Source organism: Corvus cornix, chromosome 12, assembly GCF_000738735.6.
Source record: "Corvus cornix cornix isolate S_Up_H32 chromosome 12, ASM73873v5, whole genome shotgun sequence".
Classification (NCBI taxonomy): Eukaryota; Metazoa; Chordata; class Aves; order Passeriformes; family Corvidae; genus Corvus; species Corvus cornix.
Genome location: NC_046342.1, coordinates 2,878,597 through 2,897,097, shown reverse-complemented (window position 1 = coordinate 2,897,097; position 18,501 = coordinate 2,878,597). Strand labels below are relative to the sequence as shown.

Below are 18,501 nucleotides of genomic sequence, written 5' to 3'. Positions count from 1 at the left end.
CTTTTTTAAGGAATGCTTTCTGAACTACCTGACCAGTCTTGAGGTGTGAGTGGTTTATTGGCAGTTGATTTAAACATTAACCAGCTAAAAATAATGAATTATTAAGCAAAAACTTGTTTGGCAAAGTGGTGTAAATCCACTGGGTACCAGTGTTGTGCCACTTTGTTAAACAGGCAGGGATGAAGTTGTAAACAGCAGAATTTGTCCCAAATTGGCTTCAGTGGTGCCACCTGAACTTATTTTAGGGACTGAGGAGGAGAACTTCAGGCCCAGGTGTTGTGTTCACACCTGCTGTGGTTTCATGTCTCTGTTTGAGTGCAGCAAGGCTGTGTTTGGCCAGGAGGGGTTTTCAGGGCAGCTTGCAAGGATTTTTGTGATGCAAACCTTTTGACAGACTCTCCAGGGAAGGACTTGTACCTGCGAGTATAGTGATAAATTGTCATGCAGTTATTTGGAGTTTAAAAGGCTGAAAAAACAGCTTTGAGGGAAGAGAGGGATTTTCTTAAAGAAGGAGACTTTAAAAGGTCTTGGAGGTTTCTTCTCTCAGTTCCCACTTGGTGACAGCTGCTGCTCAGCAATTTTCTTCCTTTGTTTAGTCTTGATGAGCAGTGATGGCGTTTTTGGGTTGTTTTGTTATGTTGTTTTTGTTTAATTTTGTTTATTCCTTTTGAGCATGAGCTGAAAAGAGCTGGTGCTTCTGAATACCATGGAAGCTGGTGGGGAAGGAGCAGGCAATGCAGAATGCTTCGTTGGGGTTCTGATATTGTGGATTTTTCACAAGGCTCATATCAGGTATATTCTCAGCGAAGGGGTAAAGGCTAATTAGGCAAACATATCATTCACAGGGGTGGGTAAACCAGTCTGGAAAATCTAAACAAGATAAGAGTGCTCCAAACTGCAGTTGAGCAGAAGTCTTGTCCACTGAAAGGGGGAGCTTTCCAAAGCTAAAGGAGCTGTTTGGCTTAAATTAACTTGCTGAAGCTCCATCTGGAGTTTGCCTGTTACCAATCACATTATTGTCCTGCAACTCATGAGAGAAGCATTCAGAACATTTCAATAGTAGTTCTGTTTCTTTTGTATTTTTATCTGTGGTTTATTCTCAGCATGCTGCTTTGACAGAGCTGTTATTTCACATAAACATGGGCTAAACAAGTTGTTTTACAAGCAAAGCAGCTTCTGAAATTGCTTGGAAGAACCTCTGAGATACTTTCCCATCAGTATCCACGCTGATGAGTTGTGTTCTTTCTCATCAGACCCCCAGAGAGGGATTCAAATATTCAGGACAGTTGTCAGACGTAAATGCTTGTGAGTTCTCTCCCCTCATGAACTTGGCTGTAACATGAAGATGAATTTGAGATTTGTCAGGGGCAGTGGGGATGGGCAGAATCACAAAAGCCTCCTGTCCTGGCGAGAGCAGGTTGGACTGCAAGGGAAAGGCTTTGGAGGAAGTGATGGAGAAGGAAACTTGCTTTGTGAGCATAACCTCGAATTTTGCCAGTGTGTCGATAATAAAACCCAAGCATCTCCTACAGTGAAGTGTCAGCACTGTGGTGCAGAAAATCCCTGGAATTCTTACAGACAGTCTGTGCTTGGCAGTGTTAAATGCAGAAGTGTACGGTGCTCTCAGGCCCATCTTCACACCATGGATATCAGAGTTCGCTGGTTAAAAATGGGAAACATCCCAAATGATGCTAGTTATGCTAGGCCCCAAATAATTTAATTTAATTGTGCATTACTTCAGTTGTTATAGCATCAGCAAATAAAATAATCGCTTATGAAACGTTTTTGCAGCAGATGACCGAAATGTTTTATTGCTCAATACCAATCACTCGATTAGGAAAATGGATTACAACTGTGAGTAATGAGTTCCTAAAGCCCCTGAACGATATGATTTCTGTAAATGTCTGCTTGATTTCATTAACCTCGGGCATTCAGAGAAATAACTGACTGCAAGATTTGCCTGTACCTCCTGTTTTGTACTGAATTTACTCTGTGTACTTGTTGATATACAGAGGAGATCTAACTGGGAGTCACTTCAATGAATGGACTTGGTTTGAATAACTGACAGGACCTAAAGAATTGCTGTGCTCGAACATGGTACAGCTCTGCTCAGAGCTGTGCTTACAGCAAGCAAAGAGGGAGCTTGTAAAACAGCAGTATGAAAAATGAAGAGATTTTGTGTTTAAATGAGAGCCTGGCTTAATATTTAATACAATCCTTATATGATGTTTTCTGCCAACAATGCCCTTTCTTAAGGTTTTGCCTGTAGGGATCTCTCACTCAGTGGAAGTTGAGCTCTGAAATCAGGGTGTAGCTGCAATTGTGAAATGTTTGAATTAAGGCTCAGTGTTGTCACAGGAGTGTTTTATCCTTTTCCTGTGCACCTGTGGAGAGTTCACTGCTGAGCTAGTACAGAAAAATGTACTCGGTTTTCCCTGTCTGAAATAGCAAATACACCAGCATTCAGCTGTGAGTGAGATGTAGTCCTCTTCTCCTCTGCCTGTCCTAAAGGTTTGAAATGTTTTTCTGAGATCTGAATGACAAATTATAACTTCAGTATTGGTATTCAGTATTCCAACTGGAAGACCAGTCCTGTAGGCATAAACTCTCTGTTTTAAGTCACATGGTGAAAAAGACACTGTCTGCAGGTGTGAAAGAAAAGCTTTAAAAATAATAAGGTTGATAATCAAGCTTGTTAACAGTGACAGGAGGGGGAACTGTTTTGAGGGGTAAATGACGTGCAGGACCATCCGCATTGGTATGTAACTGTAATACACTTCAAACACCTTTCCATCATGGTGTATTTGCCTTTCAAAAGACTTTTGCTGAATAGGTGGACCTATAGCACTGAAAATAGGCCTTTAGGGGCTGGTAACTGTGTGTTGGCTTCTGTGGACGTTAGCACAGCCGGTCATGGAGAAACTTGCCATGAGTATCCTGCCTTTGGAAGAGCCTGGTGCTGCTGTGCTCATTGTAAGGTCTGGGGAAGGGCAGCCATGGGCAGCGTGGTTTGAAGTGAGGACTCTGATTTTCTGTGCACTTAACATCTGCCCTGACTCTGTAAATGGGAGCCTGCAACTCTGTTTAGCAGGAAAACGCCCCATGCTTGTGCCAGCACATGCCTCCCCTCCGGAACTCGCTGTCTGCACCGAGAGTGTCCCACCTGCAGGTGCAGCAATTCCAGGGAGAATGGGCACCACGAGGGACAGGGGCAAACCCCCTCCCCTGTCAGCTCAGCTCCCGCAGCCTCTTCTGAGCATGGATCCTGGACTCAGCAGAATTTACAGAAAACTGCTCATCAGGTCATTCAGAGCAGAAATGGGTGCTGGACAGCAGCATAAGGAGTGCAGAAGGTGAATGGGCTTGAGGAACCTAAATTCCACCCCCCAACATATGGATTGAAGGGATTCCTGTGGAGAGCAGCACTGCAGACACAGCTGCTCCCTCTCTACCTTGCTGTCTCACCCCTTGGTTCCTGCCTCTCACAGCAGCTGTGGTGAAGACATCAAATGATCCCACCTTTCCTTCAGGGCTTACCAAACTTTTCTCTTAAGAGACCTTGTCCTAAGAGCAAACCCATTCCCGTTTGTTGGCTTCTATCCCTGACTCCTGAGGTTTGCTTTTGGCCTGGATTGATCCCGAATCTTTGTGGTCTTGTCTGTCAGCTCTTCGTGCAGCTGAGTGGGAAAGGCTGGAGAGGAGTCTTTGAAGCCATCCCAGATTTGTGTGAGAAACCTGACTGGAGGGGAATAAGCTCTTTCTGATGTCTTGTTTTGTGCAACGGCCGTGCTAAAGTCAGCCCACGGTGGGAAATGGATGTCCTGCTTCTGCCTATTGATTTCCTCGGGAATGTTCTTCCATTTGTGCCCTTTCTCCACGGTTCCACTTTGCGGTGTGTGTTTGAAAGGTTTCAGCTCACTCCTGACAAGATGATGTATTATTTTTCTGTCTAGCTGGCTAAATTCCCATCCCAACTTCTTTTCTGGGCTTCTCCCTCAAGTCAGACATTGCCACTTCCAAATTTCAGCCTCGACTGCCTGGTGGTAATGGAATTAATAATAACATTTAAAAACTTTTAGGATCTGTTGTCTGATATTTTATTAAAGAGACTAAAAATACACAGAGAGCCCCATGCAGATTTTATGTAAAGAAGGGGGTGAAACAGATCAGATTTTATTGGGCTGGCACCAGATTGGGTTTAAACTCTGTTCTTTTCTGATTGCAAACAGAGGTCAAGGTGGCAGTAGGAGAGAGAGTGAAAAAACCCGCAGCTGTGACCTGTCTGCCCATCCAAAGCTGTTGGATTGCAGCTCTTTAGAGACCAATATTTTTAAAACATTCAGCAATAGAACTCTTTGCCAAATCACCATGACTGGATTTGGAATTACTGACCTTTCCCTCCCTGCCAAACACCCTCTGTTGCCTTTGCAGGCTTATTGGTGGAATATTTTTGCAAAGACTGGTGTAATTTATGAGTGTTGATACAGGTTTCTGTCTTCAGATCTGTTTTCTCCTGAGGGATTTCTGTTCTCTTCTTAAATGATTTCTAAAGATCGCTCAAGTGAGGATATCCTGGTGGAGGAGCAGCAGCCATGGTATAACTTTGTACTGTAGTTACTTTTCTGCACCTATGGATGTATAATGCCAGGTTCGAGTAGGTGGTTTAACACTTGGGCTTCACTTCTTTTGGCTTCTAACTGCAACAGTCTGGGTTTAGCCATGATTTCAACTTTGATTTTTCCAAATTTAATTTTATTTGGTTGGTTTGTTCTGCTTTTGTTTTTTTCCCCTGTTCTCTGTATGAAAATGTCATCACAGAGTTCATACAGGAGATGGAACCATAGAATGATTTGGACTGGGAGGGACCTTAAAGCTCATCCTATTCTTCCCCACTGCCATGAGCAGGGACACCTTCCACTATCCCAGGATGCTCCAAGCCCCAATGTCCAGCCTGGCCTTAGACACTTCCAGAGATCCAGGGGCAGCCACAGCTTCTCTGGGCACCCTGTGCCAGGGCCTCCCCACCCTCCCAGGGAACAATTTCTTCCTTATATCCAAGAAAACATTCCCTCTTTCATTTTAAAACCATTGCTCCTTGTCCTGTTACTACGGGCCTTGGTAAAAAGTGTCTTTCGTATAACCCCGCTTTATAAATGGAAAGCCCAGAGCCAGGCCTTCCTGGAGCCAGAGCAAGCTGCTGCTTCGATGTGTGGCAGCATTATTCACAGGAAAAAACCCCCAAACACCTTTAATTTAAGAATTGCATCCAGCCATGCTGCAGTGCAGGGAAATCCAGAGGTCAGGGTGGTTTTTCACCCATCAGTGAGCCCCACATGGATGTTGCAAAGTACCAAAAGGCTGTGTGAGAGACAAGTGTAGTAAATCTATTTGCTTATTCCTTCCACCTCTCTGAGTGGCGGCAACAATTCCTTGAAGTATCTGTGGCTACAATTTCCCTGGAATAATAAACAGTGGTGCCTGAATGGCTTCTCCAGCCAGTCTCTTACTGTGCCTGCATTTTCCTATTAGCAAGGCTCTTCCAAAGGAAGAGCAAAGCTCAGTGCTGTGTTTAAGTTACAGAAACAGATATAAAATCCATGTTCTGTGTTTCTTACAGCAAGAACTATGCCCTCAATGGTGAACACCTGGAAGATGAGTCCTTACATATAGGAATTTTTAGAGCAATTTCTTAACTGAAAATACCAATGAAGCTGAAAAGGGATGTGGGTGTGGAGGAGCAGCTGTAGGTCTGTGAGCGCGGGGTGCTGCTGGCCCAGCCCTGTTGCATAGAGAAGGTCTAAGCTGTTAGGGGTGCTTAGTACAGCCTAAACTGGATAAACAGGGTGTAGTAAACAGATTACAGCAGTGTTTATTGGGAATTCCTTCTGATGTGGGGAGTGAAGGGACCGTGAACGGTGTGTCATTAGGGGAAAATGAAGAGGTGCTGTGCAGGGTTGATCGGTTTCCGAGCTGACTGAACAATAACTGCAAAGATTCCTCGAGGAGAAGACAAACCAGTCAGCTTGGCTTTAGTGGGATGGAGATAAACACGCCGTGGGTTTGGAAGGTATGTTTAGAGCACGGGGGATTAACTGGATTTGGCAGTTCCTTTGAGCTCGCTATTGATATTGTAATGAGCTTTAAATAGCTGATTCCAGCTCTCGGTGCCCCCGAGGTCAGCCCCAGGGTCACACAGCACGGCGGGGACACGGCCCCAGGTGACACCGAGACTGCTGAAAATCTGTCGGGTCATCCTGAAAATCTGTCAGGTCATCCTGACTCACTGGAAGAGCCGCTCCTGAGGAGGAGGAGGGATCGCACCGTCCCCATCTGCCAGAACCTCCTGCTCCCCACGGTTTTGGAGATGTGGATCGGGGTAGCTGGAAGATGCCTGGGCAGAGGGCTGAGGAGCAGTGACCAGGGCACCCACCCCGGGGCCACTGCAGGGACCTCCCTGCCACCCTGTGTGTAACAGGATTTGTTCCTAAAGGCGGGGACAACTTTCTCCTTCAGCGCTTGCAGCGTCTCCTTCCAGAGCGGGCAGAGAAACTTCAATTCCTGCAGTCAGAATGTGGGGGGCTGCACTCTCTTTGTTTGAGAGAGGCCAACTGACCACTGGAAAATACAGAAGCAGAACTGTCCTGGTACCTACAATGTTTAAATAGAGATGAAAAGTGTCACGTTTGTCCTGCTTCAACAACATCCATGACCTTGACGTTTCTGGAGTGAGATCCTCGTGCCTGATGTATTTGCAGATCTTCATCAAGAAGATGGCCAGAAGCAACCAGCAGTGAAATACCAGAGAAATATTTTAGACCAGATCAAATAAATGCAAAATTATTTCAGTTAATGTTGAGAACAGATTTCAGTGAAAATAACTATTCCCAAAAACCTTTGAGCTAAGCGTGAACCAGACATTTTTATTCTGAAATGAATTCAGATCATTGCTGTTATTCAGGAATGGTAATTCTGGAATAGTAAATATGGATCATCCCAGTGTGGTGAGAAGAGCAGCTCTGAAGGTTTGTGCTCTCAAGGTAAGGACCAGCAGTAACTTACATGGAAATGCAGGAGTATTCCAAGAGAGTAACCCTTCCTGGGATGCCTATTTATCAAATAAATATTGACACCTTTTTTCTCATCAGTTTTCAGGGAATAAATTGATTTTATCGTCTGAATGATTATCTTATTTCTAAAAGCTAAGTGGCCCTGTGGTTACGATGCTGTAACCTCATTCATAATACAGGTGAGGGATGCAGTAAAGACCACAGGAATACTTTTCCTACTGTGAGTAACTCTGGAGTAGCTGGCTGTCAACATTTCAACGTTTTAAATGGGCCACTGGAATTCCTTTTACAACTGTTTCGTTGTTTAAGGAGAATCTTGTGCCAGTTCTGAAAAAACCCCAAACCAAGGAGGCCCATCCTCCCCCACAGCCTTGGAATCAAAAGTGGTCTGAAAAACTGAATCCACTCTTTGCCCAAAGAGGATGACCTGGGGCTTTGAATTTCTAATGTTTGCTGAGACCCATATTAAAAAGCCAGTTTTAAAACTGGAACGAAGGAAGTTTAAGTCAGTCTCTGGAACAACTCGCTGCAACTGTTCTTGCCAAAAATTCCAGTGAGCATCTTCACTGGTTTTCGGTTTGCAATGGAAACAATTTGTCCAGGATGTTATGTAACTTACCCCCAGCAAAATGTAGTTTTTCTGCCTCCAAAGGCAGCATTTTAACAGCTCCTGACAGAGTCTAACCAAAAACCAAATGGGAGTAAATTGGTTCTTGAACCCTAAATTTCCATGTTTCCCATGGGTGTGATCGAAGGGGTACAAATGGTGACTTTGCTATTTAATCTTTCTTGGGTTACTTTGTCACACTAACAGTTTCATAACTTATTTTCCTGAGAAATGCAGCTGTGATATGGCACCCCAAGAGCACCCAATTTTTTTTCAGCCAGAACTTCCAGATGAAGATTTTTCGTGCTACAGTGGGAATTGACAGTTTCACCTTTGCTGTCTCTTGTCTTCTCAGCAGTACACAATAAAAAAGGTCAAATATGACAATTTTCTGGGTGTTTTTTAAACTGTGTAGGCACAGGTTTGGCGTTGGAAAAAAACCCCTGTGATATTGGCACGTGTCAGTGAGGAGTGAAGTGCGAATGTTCGGATTCCAGCTCTACCACGTGAGCTGAGGTGTGAACGTTCCCTCTTTGCTGAGGGTGCAACAGAGAAGCTTTGGGTTTGTTTTTCTTCTAAATCAGGAGCAAATTGCTGGTCCAGAGCCCAGGTAAGGAATTGAGAATCCTATGACCAGACCCAGAAATTTGTCCCATGACCAACGTAACCAAATCTCAAGTCGTGTGTTGGGATATTTTTTTGTGTTGTTTTAGTGAGGATTATTTTTGCCCAGACAAACCCAAGAGTTTGCCAAGTTATGGTTTTCTGTCATGGGGTAACAATAGGAGATCTCAGCACATTTTAAATCTGTTTCTCTGTTCTGAAATGTTCTTTCAGTGAAGCAAAATCCATCCTGATCCTTGGAATGGTGCAGAGAGTTCTTTGGGGCCATCCTAACAGAATTTTGGTCATTTTGCCTCTGTGGAAGTGATACAGACTTGGAAGTATTGGTCTGAACTGCTTCTCATGTTGAGCTCGTGATTCAAGCAGGAAAAGTATTTAGAAATAGATTTTCTTGTTCTGTACCATCCCTCCTTATTTCTGTCCTTTTTTTGGGCATAAGATTAAATAGAAAAAAATTTCAATATGGTCCACTGATGTTTGCAAACATTTTCTGTATCAAAGTCCCTCACTAATAATTTATTTGTAAATTTTAAGATATTTACAGATATTTTATGCTTAAGCATTCTTGGTAATGGTGAAGCTTTTGCTTTCCAGCATGACTTTCCATTGTACGTGTTACAAGCTGAATGTAGCACTTCAATTTTGTGACGTCCTAAGCTGTTCTAAAAATCATTTTCACAAAAGTATAAAATGCTGGACAAAAGGTGAAGGCAATCTTTGATGATTGCTAGCTTGTATTTTTGTAATGTTTTAATGCTTTGTAAGTATCAACATTTTTCTCTTTTCACTGGAAACAGATTATTTTGAGATTTTCAAGATTATTTTAAAATCACAGTGGTCAGCATTTTATTTCCTAATTCTAGATTTTTTTTTTTGCTCAGATGCTCAGGCAACCAAAGCAAACATGGATTAAATTTAATCTGGGGGCATAAATAGAAGCAAAATAAACTGCATTATTATTAACATATTGAATTTTTAATATGGAATGATTGGTTTCATATTAATCTCAAATCTCAACAGCAAATGATTGTCTTGAGAATTTCCGAATTCCACCTGGTGAAGTGAAAATGAACTCAGTTGTTCAGAATGCAACTACTGAAAGCTTATTGCACACCCTGCTTGTTCCTGAACCCCAGCTGGGTGGGAATTGCTGCTGGAAGAGACTGGGGGGGGTTTACAATGATTTTTCATCTTCAGACATGACATGGGCAGTGACTTTTCTTTGTGCTGTTCCATCCTTAGGAGAGCTAATGTTTTAATTCTGTGTTTATCTGTATTTATATTTACACCTTGTGTTCTTCTGGACTAACACCATTCCAATTTTCAAGCTGCTCAGTGGCTCCCATCTTCCAGCTGAATGGTTGGATGCAAGATAAGACCCTGGCAAGGAATGAAAGTCAATCTCTCCTCCCCCTGATTTGCATTAATTTGTCACTGGGGCAGAATATCATCCCCCAATCCATTCTCAGCTCACTTCTTGTTTACAAGCAGTGGTTTGCAAAGTGGCTCTGGAGAAATATTCTGGGATTTCAGCGTTGGTGGCACAGGGATGAAGCAGTGCCTGAATGCCTGTTTGCTTGTATGAAACATTCAGCAGTTTAGGAAGCAATGCCCGTATCACTGAGTGCTTTTATAACCTGAGAGGTTCTGTCATTTGGGTAAGGGCAAATCGTGTGTCCCTTTGTGTTCCTGCATCTTCTGAAAGATCTTTGTGTGTGTCTGTTTCTGTGGTCTGAAAGGAGAATCCTGCAGGTTACATGTCATTTTAGAAAGTGGTTTGGCCTGATGGGGGTTATGCAAGATGCTTTCATTCCTTCTCCAGGAATTCAGGGAAGCAGTCTGTGAAGGCAGAGTAGTCTTTGGGATCTCTGTAGCCCTTGGTGCTCTGAGGAAATAAAAGAGAGAAATTTTTATTGTGATAACTTTTATTTAATGATTTTAGTGACCTTCAGAGAAGCACAATCATTATTAGCCAGCACTCACCCTCAATCTGTAAGATAGGAAGGTCCATAACAGGGACACTACAGGTGTTGGTTGTACCTGATCTGACAACTGAGGGCAAAACTTCCATGCAGAGCCTGGTGAGAGCTGGGGCTTCACCTGCTAAAGGCTGAGCAGCCTGAGGCTCCCTGAGCAATTCAATAGAAATATTTTAACTAGAGCCATTGCACCACTCAGATAACTGGGAAACACTTTCCTAGAGATGACACGTGTTGAGGGCTGTGATGCCAGCGCTAAAACCAGCTGAAAATTCTCTTTTGCTGAATGATATATTAAAAAGTTTGCCTTTGATTTTTTTATTCCATGTGTGGTTTTTTTTTTGTTAAAAAGAGCAGGATTTCTGTCTTATAGTGGAGCTGGCCCTTCATCCCAAAGCAAAGCAGATGTCCAAGGATGCAGGATCTTTCCCATGTTGATTTAACTGCAGAATTGGGCAGTCAGCAGCTGCTGTTGAGGTTTCTTGGGAGTCGTTTGGTTGCCAGTCTGTGCTCCAGAGCTTATGGGCTGTGGGAGCTGCGTGGCTGCTGCGCCTGTGAAAGCTCCAGGAGGAATCTGAGAGCTTCCAGGAGTTCCAGCTGCTCTGGAAATCCAACCTCATTCCTGATCCGTGCTGCTCTGGTGCAGGATGTTTGCTGTCAGGTGTCTGGTGCGTATCTGATTATTCCCTGCTCAGCCCTCGTGAGCCTTGCTTGTGTTTGGGATATGGAAACGGAGCCTCCCTCTGCTCTTCCTGGTGTACAAATCCTTATGGATATATGGCATATCCTGAGCTGGAAGGGACCCACAGGGATCACTGAGTCCAACATCACAATAATCCCACCCTGTGCCTCAGAGCGTTGTCCAAAGTGTCCATGCGGTGCTGGACAGTTGGGATCAGAGTATGGCATCTTTAATGGAAAAATTATGGGAAATTCCCACTTAACTCTATCTGGGAAAGGTTTGTTATCTGGGATTAGTCGTCCTTAAATGGGACAAGGATATTTTTAAAGCGATGTTTATGTTTTGGTCAAACATTTGGGACATGCTTATTATAGTTTGTATATTTTCTTTGTCATGATTATGGAAAAAGCATGGTGGGGGATGGATTGGGACTGTGAGAACAGTCCCAAAAGTACACAAATGCAATCTTTAAACCCTGTTCTCTTGCTTCAGGAGATGTAACACAGCATGGAATTAAATAATAATTTTCCTGAGGTTGAAAGGGGTTTTTGCAGCTTGGGCTTTTTCTGTTCTACCTCCCTTAAAAAGCAGATAAATGACTTAAAATGACTGGTTCTTCTGAAAAAAAACCAATAATTTTTCCAGAGCCTTAGAAGGTAGAAAACACTTTTAAAACTTCTCAGTCGAGAATTCTGTTCTTACATTGCAGAAAGGTTTGTCGTGACAGATGCATTTGGATGAATTTAGATTAATAACTTTGCTTGAGGAAATCGTTGATGGGACACAAACCAAACAGTGTTATGGATGTTGGACAAGAGTACAGAGAAAAGGAATGTGTGCAGAGTGATAAAACATAACAAGATATTGTTGGGTCAAATTTTGGGTTCCAATCGATAAATCTTTAGAAGTCACTGGGGCAAAATTGTTTTGTTTTGCTTATTCACCTCAATTTATGGCAAGAACCCTTCTTCTCCCCATGCCTGTGTTCCTGTAACATATCCCAGAATAGTTTGGGTTGGAAGGGACCTTAAAGCTCATCCAGTGCCACCCCTGCCATGGGGATTTGGAGTCACCGTTCATAATTTGAAATACATTCAACCTGCATAGAGATGTAGAGTTCTAACACCTGTATTTGTACATGAGTTTGTGTTCAGTGGTGGTCAGCTCTGTGTGACAGGTTTTTGCAATTATCTCTAAAATCTGGAGCCACCAGGGCTGCCTTGCACTTCTCACTTCCCTTTGGGGGGAGTAACGTGACACCTTCATAAAATATTAGTGCTCAGTTGCTCGCTGTGTGTCTGAAAAATGTGCTGTGTGGGATGGTTGGGTACTGCTGCAACAGCACAAAATCTGTGCACTTGGGTTTGTTTTTTACCTTTCTGGAGGTGAGGTCGAATTTCCTATATACACATGGATTTTGGAGCTCATTGTTCAGGGAGGTGGTGGAATACTGGGGTCCAGCAGACACTGGGTTATTGGGGGATGAGAGTTCAGAGGGTCAGTGGCACATGGGGTCCCTACCTCATAGCTGTGGTGAGAATTCACAGTTCTTATTCCTTTGGTCAGAATTTTACTCCTTTTTTCAGCTCTGCTTGCAGAGAATTGGTGCAATCAGATTTGCTCTGAAGATGGGAAAGGGAAGATCTGATATAAAGGTCACCCCTGAAACTTTATTGGATAAAATCAAACCCACTTCTTAAAAAATTTCAGACTTTTGGTAGAGAGTTTTCATTTAAAAATAGTAGTTTCTTTTAAATGAGCTGGTGTATTCTTGAATTTGAAATAACATTGCTAAATTTATGGAAAACCAGGTAAAGGTTGGCCTAGTAGTTCTATTACCCTTTTCCATTTCATTGTTTCCCAGTATTGTTACCCAATTTGTTCTTCATCCTCACACATGCTTTCCATCATCTCCATGTCTGTGCCTTGATAAAATTATCTAATACAGATGTATTATATCTTATCTTACATATATCTCTTACAAATTTAAAAACCTGGTGCTACTGTTACAGATTTCCTAAAAACGACTTGCTTAAGAACCAATATTTCATCTGTTTGCAGAGTTACCTAGGCCAGAAAGTCACATTTGCATACAGGGAAATGTGTATATATCTGCCTAGAAAAGACAATTACATAATATAATGTGAAGATAACATTCAGTTACCCTGAGCTTCATGCAAATTTTAGAGCAGTGGCAAAAATGACTTTCCTAAAATAGTATCTTGAACTGGTCTTGAATGTCTCTTTCCTGCCCTGTGAACCAAACTTTTCTCCTTTGGTTTCTGTAATTTTTCAACACTCCCCATCTCAATCAACTCTTTTTTTTTCGCTGGAAATTTAGATAAACAAAGTCAGAGTTGATCAGGATGGAAAGTATCACAAAGGTAAGGGAAATAATTTCCTTTAATTCTTAAATTCAGCCTGCTCCGCTCAGGCTGGGCACGGCTCCTCGTGAACATTTACCTTCTGGAAAATGGGAATGACATAAAAAGCATTTATTTGTGTCAATACTGGAGTGCCAGCGGAGCCTGCTTTGAAGTGACTTTACCTTCTGCCTGTGTGGGAGCAGCCCCTGTCGTGCTCTTCCCGTGCCAGCTCCGAGCACTCGTTATTCCCAGGTATGGACAGGGTGGAATTTTTGGCCAGGTGCACTCTGTACTCCTGCAGGTCACGGTGCCACTGGGGCTCTGCAGAATTGTGTCAGGCATCTCTTGGGCACTTCTTGCCTGTGCACAATGTGTGCAAATCCTCCATAAATCAGAGCTGCTCCTCCGTGGAACGGGCGGGGAAAGAGCTGAGTGGGGCTGGGGAGCACTGGGAGCTTCCTTGGGTGTTCATGTGGGGTGTCAGAGCCTGGGCTGGAGTGCAGGGAGCCCTCAGATGGGATTGTGAGTATATTTCAGGACAAATCAGTGTAAAATACTTGGAGGACACAGGAAAAGATGAGCTGAAGGTGTTTAATTCTGCCATAGCAAAGGCAGAGTGGCTCTGACATTTGGGGTTTGTAGCAATCTGAAAGCCAGAAGCTCAGCAAGTTTCGGTGCTCTCTTTCTCAGACTCTTGTTTGGACCTGGAATATGAATAAAAATGGTTTTAAAATACATAACAAATAGATCTTTATCACATTTCTCACACTCAAGAAAGGAGTCCTCTCACCAACAGCAATTGCTTCTCAGTGCTTAAGAAAAATATTTTATGGAGGTTGCACACACTGCTTTCCCATTAAGGTATAATTTGGTTTTATCTTGACACGTTTGCATGCCACAAATGTTCTTTTCTAACAGCTCAGTGCCATATTTTGTTTCTGTAATACTTTTAAATTCCTTAATTACCTAGATTTTAACCATCAATTTTAATAGTTGGGTGAGACCATCTCTAGTATTTTTTGGAATCTCTTTTTACACTCCCAAAATTTAAGGGTCTGGGACGGATTGTTTCTTCACCTGGAGGGTCTGGACATGTGAAATGCTCTTTTAAAATTCTGATCAGTCAAACATGCATTAACTCACAGAATTTGATTTTCTCAGGTAAGTCTGACATCGCTTATTTTTAAATGTCACAGTATAATTCTTCTAGCCTCTATCCAAAGTCCTTATAAGCTTATAGGAGAAAGTGCTACTCTTTACAGATAAAAAGGTCTGTAATTTAGAGGAATCAGAAGTTAATTTCCATAGTGTGATGGTGATAAACATGATTAACACCATTAAAATATAATATTTTTTCATGAGAAAATGTGACAATAATTAAAAAACCAGCACTAAGTCTTTCTTGTGATTGGATATTTTATCATTATTTTCTTCTTCTATTGACAATCCTGTCTTTTATTGATGGGAGAAAATGTTTATCTGTGAGAAAGTGCCCGAGGTTAATAATAACAATAATAATAATATGAACTTAGTGTGTGTATATATCCATCAATATATTCTCTCTCTTCCATAAAAATATCAGTTTCTTTATAAATGTGTGTTGTCCCACTTGTCCCACTTATTTTCATGTGGACATTTTAAAAAATTGGAGCTAGTCGGAACTCTCTTTTTCCTTTCTATTCCTTTAATTCCTTTAAAATTGAGAATAGTAGTTCAGTATATTTGTGTTGATTATGGAAAAAAACTTGTTGCAGTTCAATTTGGCTAAGTTTTACAGAAACAGAGGGCCAGGCTTGCACGTGGTGTCCAAAGCTGGGCAGAGGAGCTGAGAAATTGGAGCACTGACTTTGCTGCCTCCCCTCTTTTGGGATGTTTCAGTGGTTGGGAGCTCAGTGAGGGAGGCTGGGATTCAGTTTCATCTTCTCCTTGATCCTATTTAATCCACTACCTCTCATTTTCCCCAATGTTCCCATACCACACAACTTGCCAGGTGCTCTGGGTTTGCTGTGAAGGCTTTCTTTGCTGCTGAGTTTATGTTTCAGCACTTCAATAAACAAGTAAAAAGTGAAAGGTGCTGGTTGGAACTCTGATGGCAGCATTTCCTAAGAGTGGTTTTGAACAGTCCTCACTCCTGCTTTAAGTGCCTCTACCACCTTCAGAGGCTGTTGTTTTGTGCAGTTGTGCACATGTTCTCGCTGGTTTGGTGTGTGAGGAGCTGTCTCATCCCCGGCACAGCAGCCCGAGGTGCGCACAGAGCCCAGGCTGGGTTTTCTGGGGTAGGCACGGTGCTGTAAGGAATTAGGAACGCAGTAAATGACAGGGCACACGAATCCACTTTCCTTGCTGCCAACGGGTGAATTCTGCCAGGCACGCTTGGAATGACCCCGACTGGGAAAGCGTGGAAATGTCGTTTTGTTGTTCAGGATTTGTTAATAAAGGAAGCATCGCTCTTCTGGCGGTGCCTCCTCCCTGGTGCGCTCCCTGCCCCTGCCTCCCTTCCCGAGGCAGGCTGTGCAGTCAGCTGGGAAGGGGAGAGGGATTTAGGGATTCGAGGGGGTGGAGAGAAGCAGGAAAGGTGTGTCCCTCCTGCCACACTCCTGGGTAGTGCTGGGTGAGCGCCTCACTCATCCCATGGCCAGCGGTGCTCCGTGGAGCGGGGAGCTGGGGCTCACCTGCAGAACTCATCTCCTGCTTCAGTAACCCAATCCCAGGGGCTGCAGAATTCCAGGTACGGGAGAACGATGCTTTTCACGGGAACTTTCTGTGCTTTGCTATCCAGCAGGATTATTCTGGGCTGTGTGGACAGGTTTGTGTTGCAGGGAGGGGGCACAGGCTGTGTGTGCACTGAGTGGGAAGCTGGGCTCCTTCTGAGCCATAAGGCAGAAATGTGGGTTCGTGAGAGAGGGAGAATGTCCATTATTAGTTTGCACAGCCAGAAGGCAAATGATAATTGCTTTGGAAATGTCCCCTGCATTTGACTTTTGGGAAGTTATGGGAATAGAAATGATTCATTAGAATGGAGCTGTGCATGTGAAAGAAAAATGTAACTATGAATATTTTTGCAGGACTTGTTACCTAGAGATGATGTTGTACCTGCAATATTCATCAGCTGTTTATTTTCTCTTTAACAATTGTCACTTTAGCCCATTACAAACGCAGTGTTTTTGGAAATGTTTGGAAAGAAAATAAGCAGCTTACTAATGAACTACATATAATAATGCCTATATTTCACATAGATTTCTGTGTTGAAAATGTACATCCTTTCTTTTTAAACCTGATCGTTGAAAAATGCACTCAGCACCAGCTTTTGCCTTGTCAGAATTTCACCTGCACTCCTGTTTCATGCTTTTCTTGCTTTTAGACTTTATAATAGCTGTGATTGTTATTCGTCTTTAATTTGAGCTTAGGCACCAATAAGAACAATATCCAGGTATTTATGTTGGAGGTTAGAATATTTCTGAACTAACTAAAGCTGTTAAATGGGTAAAATTAGATGAAATATTTTAGTGTAAAACATAGATTCCACGACTATTCCTGCGTGTTCTTGGAAGTAGGGATAGAGGAAAAGAGATGACAATATTAATTTTGATAAAATGCAGCGACATTTTTCAAGTTGTCATGCTTAATGCAGTCTAATTTTGCTTATCCTTGAATTTTGCATGGATTCACAGTGCAGTTTTAGCTGAAATTCAAATGGTACTGAGTATCTGGATAGGGTGATATATTTGGATTTGCAAATGCTTCTATGAATTTTATCACTTCTCTGGAAGGAATTAGCTTAAATTCTTAAAAAGACTTTTTATTTTAAGGGGTTCAAGTTGGATGTGAGATATTGGCAGCCAGTCTGCCATTCATCAGTTTACCTGAGCTCTTTTCATCCCCTCCAGAGAGACAATTCATACTTTTAAAAATCTTTCTGTGTGGGCAAGTCTGTGAAACTGAATTCTGCCTGAAAATACCCAGAGTTGGTAAAGCATGGTTATGTAACGAGTATTGCATAATAATGCATTTAATGATATTCTAATAGGAGTTTACTTTTGTCACTGTTTCTTTAGGAGAAGAGGTTGCAGGGCTGTGACTAATTACCCTCCTTCTTTAAGGTTATCAGCTGTCCTCGTTTTCAAGGACATCCCTCGCTAACAGGGACAACCCTGGAATCTTGGAGGCTTTATTGAAAATGGGGCAATGTTCTAATTTCAGAACAATCCCATGTCAGGCAGACATCTGAGCAGCTCCAGAGCTCACGTGGCTCCGAGGGCACCGCATCCGGCCGGAGCTGGACCAGCGCCGGCTCCGTTCCTGGCGCACGAAGATGTGGCAAACAGAGGTGCTGCAGCTCTGTCCCACTGCTGCACAGACACAACAGTCTTTGTTTTAGAAGTAAAAGGAAAAATACTGGGGTTTCTGTTCGGACACGTGTTCATTTTTCCCTTGTGTAACTTCCCTGTGGCTACAGATCCCACAGCCATGGGAATGGGTCAACAAAATCGGGTTCATTGCCCCATTCCCCTTGAATGGAAAGACCAGGCAGCAAATGCTGGAGCACTGGGAGGAATTTTCACAGGGGCTGAAGCTAAATTTAAAGGAGGAACAGCTCTCTGCATTCTCTGTTCTCAGACAGTTGTCAAAAGAGAAAAGCAGGTTTCTGAAGAGTTCAGATTTGTTTGACGACTTTGTTATCTCTGGGCTCGAACTCAGACTATTTTATATGTGCTTTAAAATAAGGAAGTCCTGGGATTATGTAAGGGGTTAGCCAAGTACAACACAGAGAAAGATGCAGGAAGGGTTGAAGTTTGATTTTAAATGTGTGCTGGGACATCTGTGATTGCATGTATCTCCAAAGGTTTCTGCTGTGGAAGAGACCACTGATAGCTCAGTTCTGCCCCTCTAAAATAGGAATACTTGTGAGGGCCTTCCTGATTTCACTGAGCTTTCCTGTGCTTGAGGAAACCCTGTGTAATGGTGTCTTTTATTGGAATTAAAGCTTTCTAATATTTTTAGCGCAGAGACCTTAATAAACTTGAGAGCTTTATCAGGAAATTGTTACACTATGAACTCCTTCACTTTTCTCCAGATTTTAGGAAGTGATGGCTCCACAGTCTTCATGGCACCTGGGACTTGTGCATGTTGGGTTCCAGGGCAGCTGTCCTGGAGATGGAAAAGGCCCAGTGGGGTA

At 42.8% G+C, this 18,501-nt stretch overlaps 1 protein-coding gene across 14 annotated transcripts in view; it reads left to right on the top strand.

Moving 5' to 3' along the window:
- Nucleotides 1-18,501, top strand: part of ATP2B2 (ATPase plasma membrane Ca2+ transporting 2) — a 385,606-nt gene that overhangs the window by 182,313 nt on the left and 184,792 nt on the right. Inside the window, exon 1 of one of the 14 annotated variants that reach the window (XM_020583705.2) lies at nucleotides 15,960-16,053. The exons of the other annotated variants lie outside the window; for them this stretch is intronic. The gene's annotated coding sequence lies outside the window, so the exon portion shown is untranslated. Of the gene's footprint in view, nucleotides 1-15,959; nucleotides 16,054-18,501 lie in introns of those variants that run through there. 14 annotated transcript variants of the gene reach the window in all.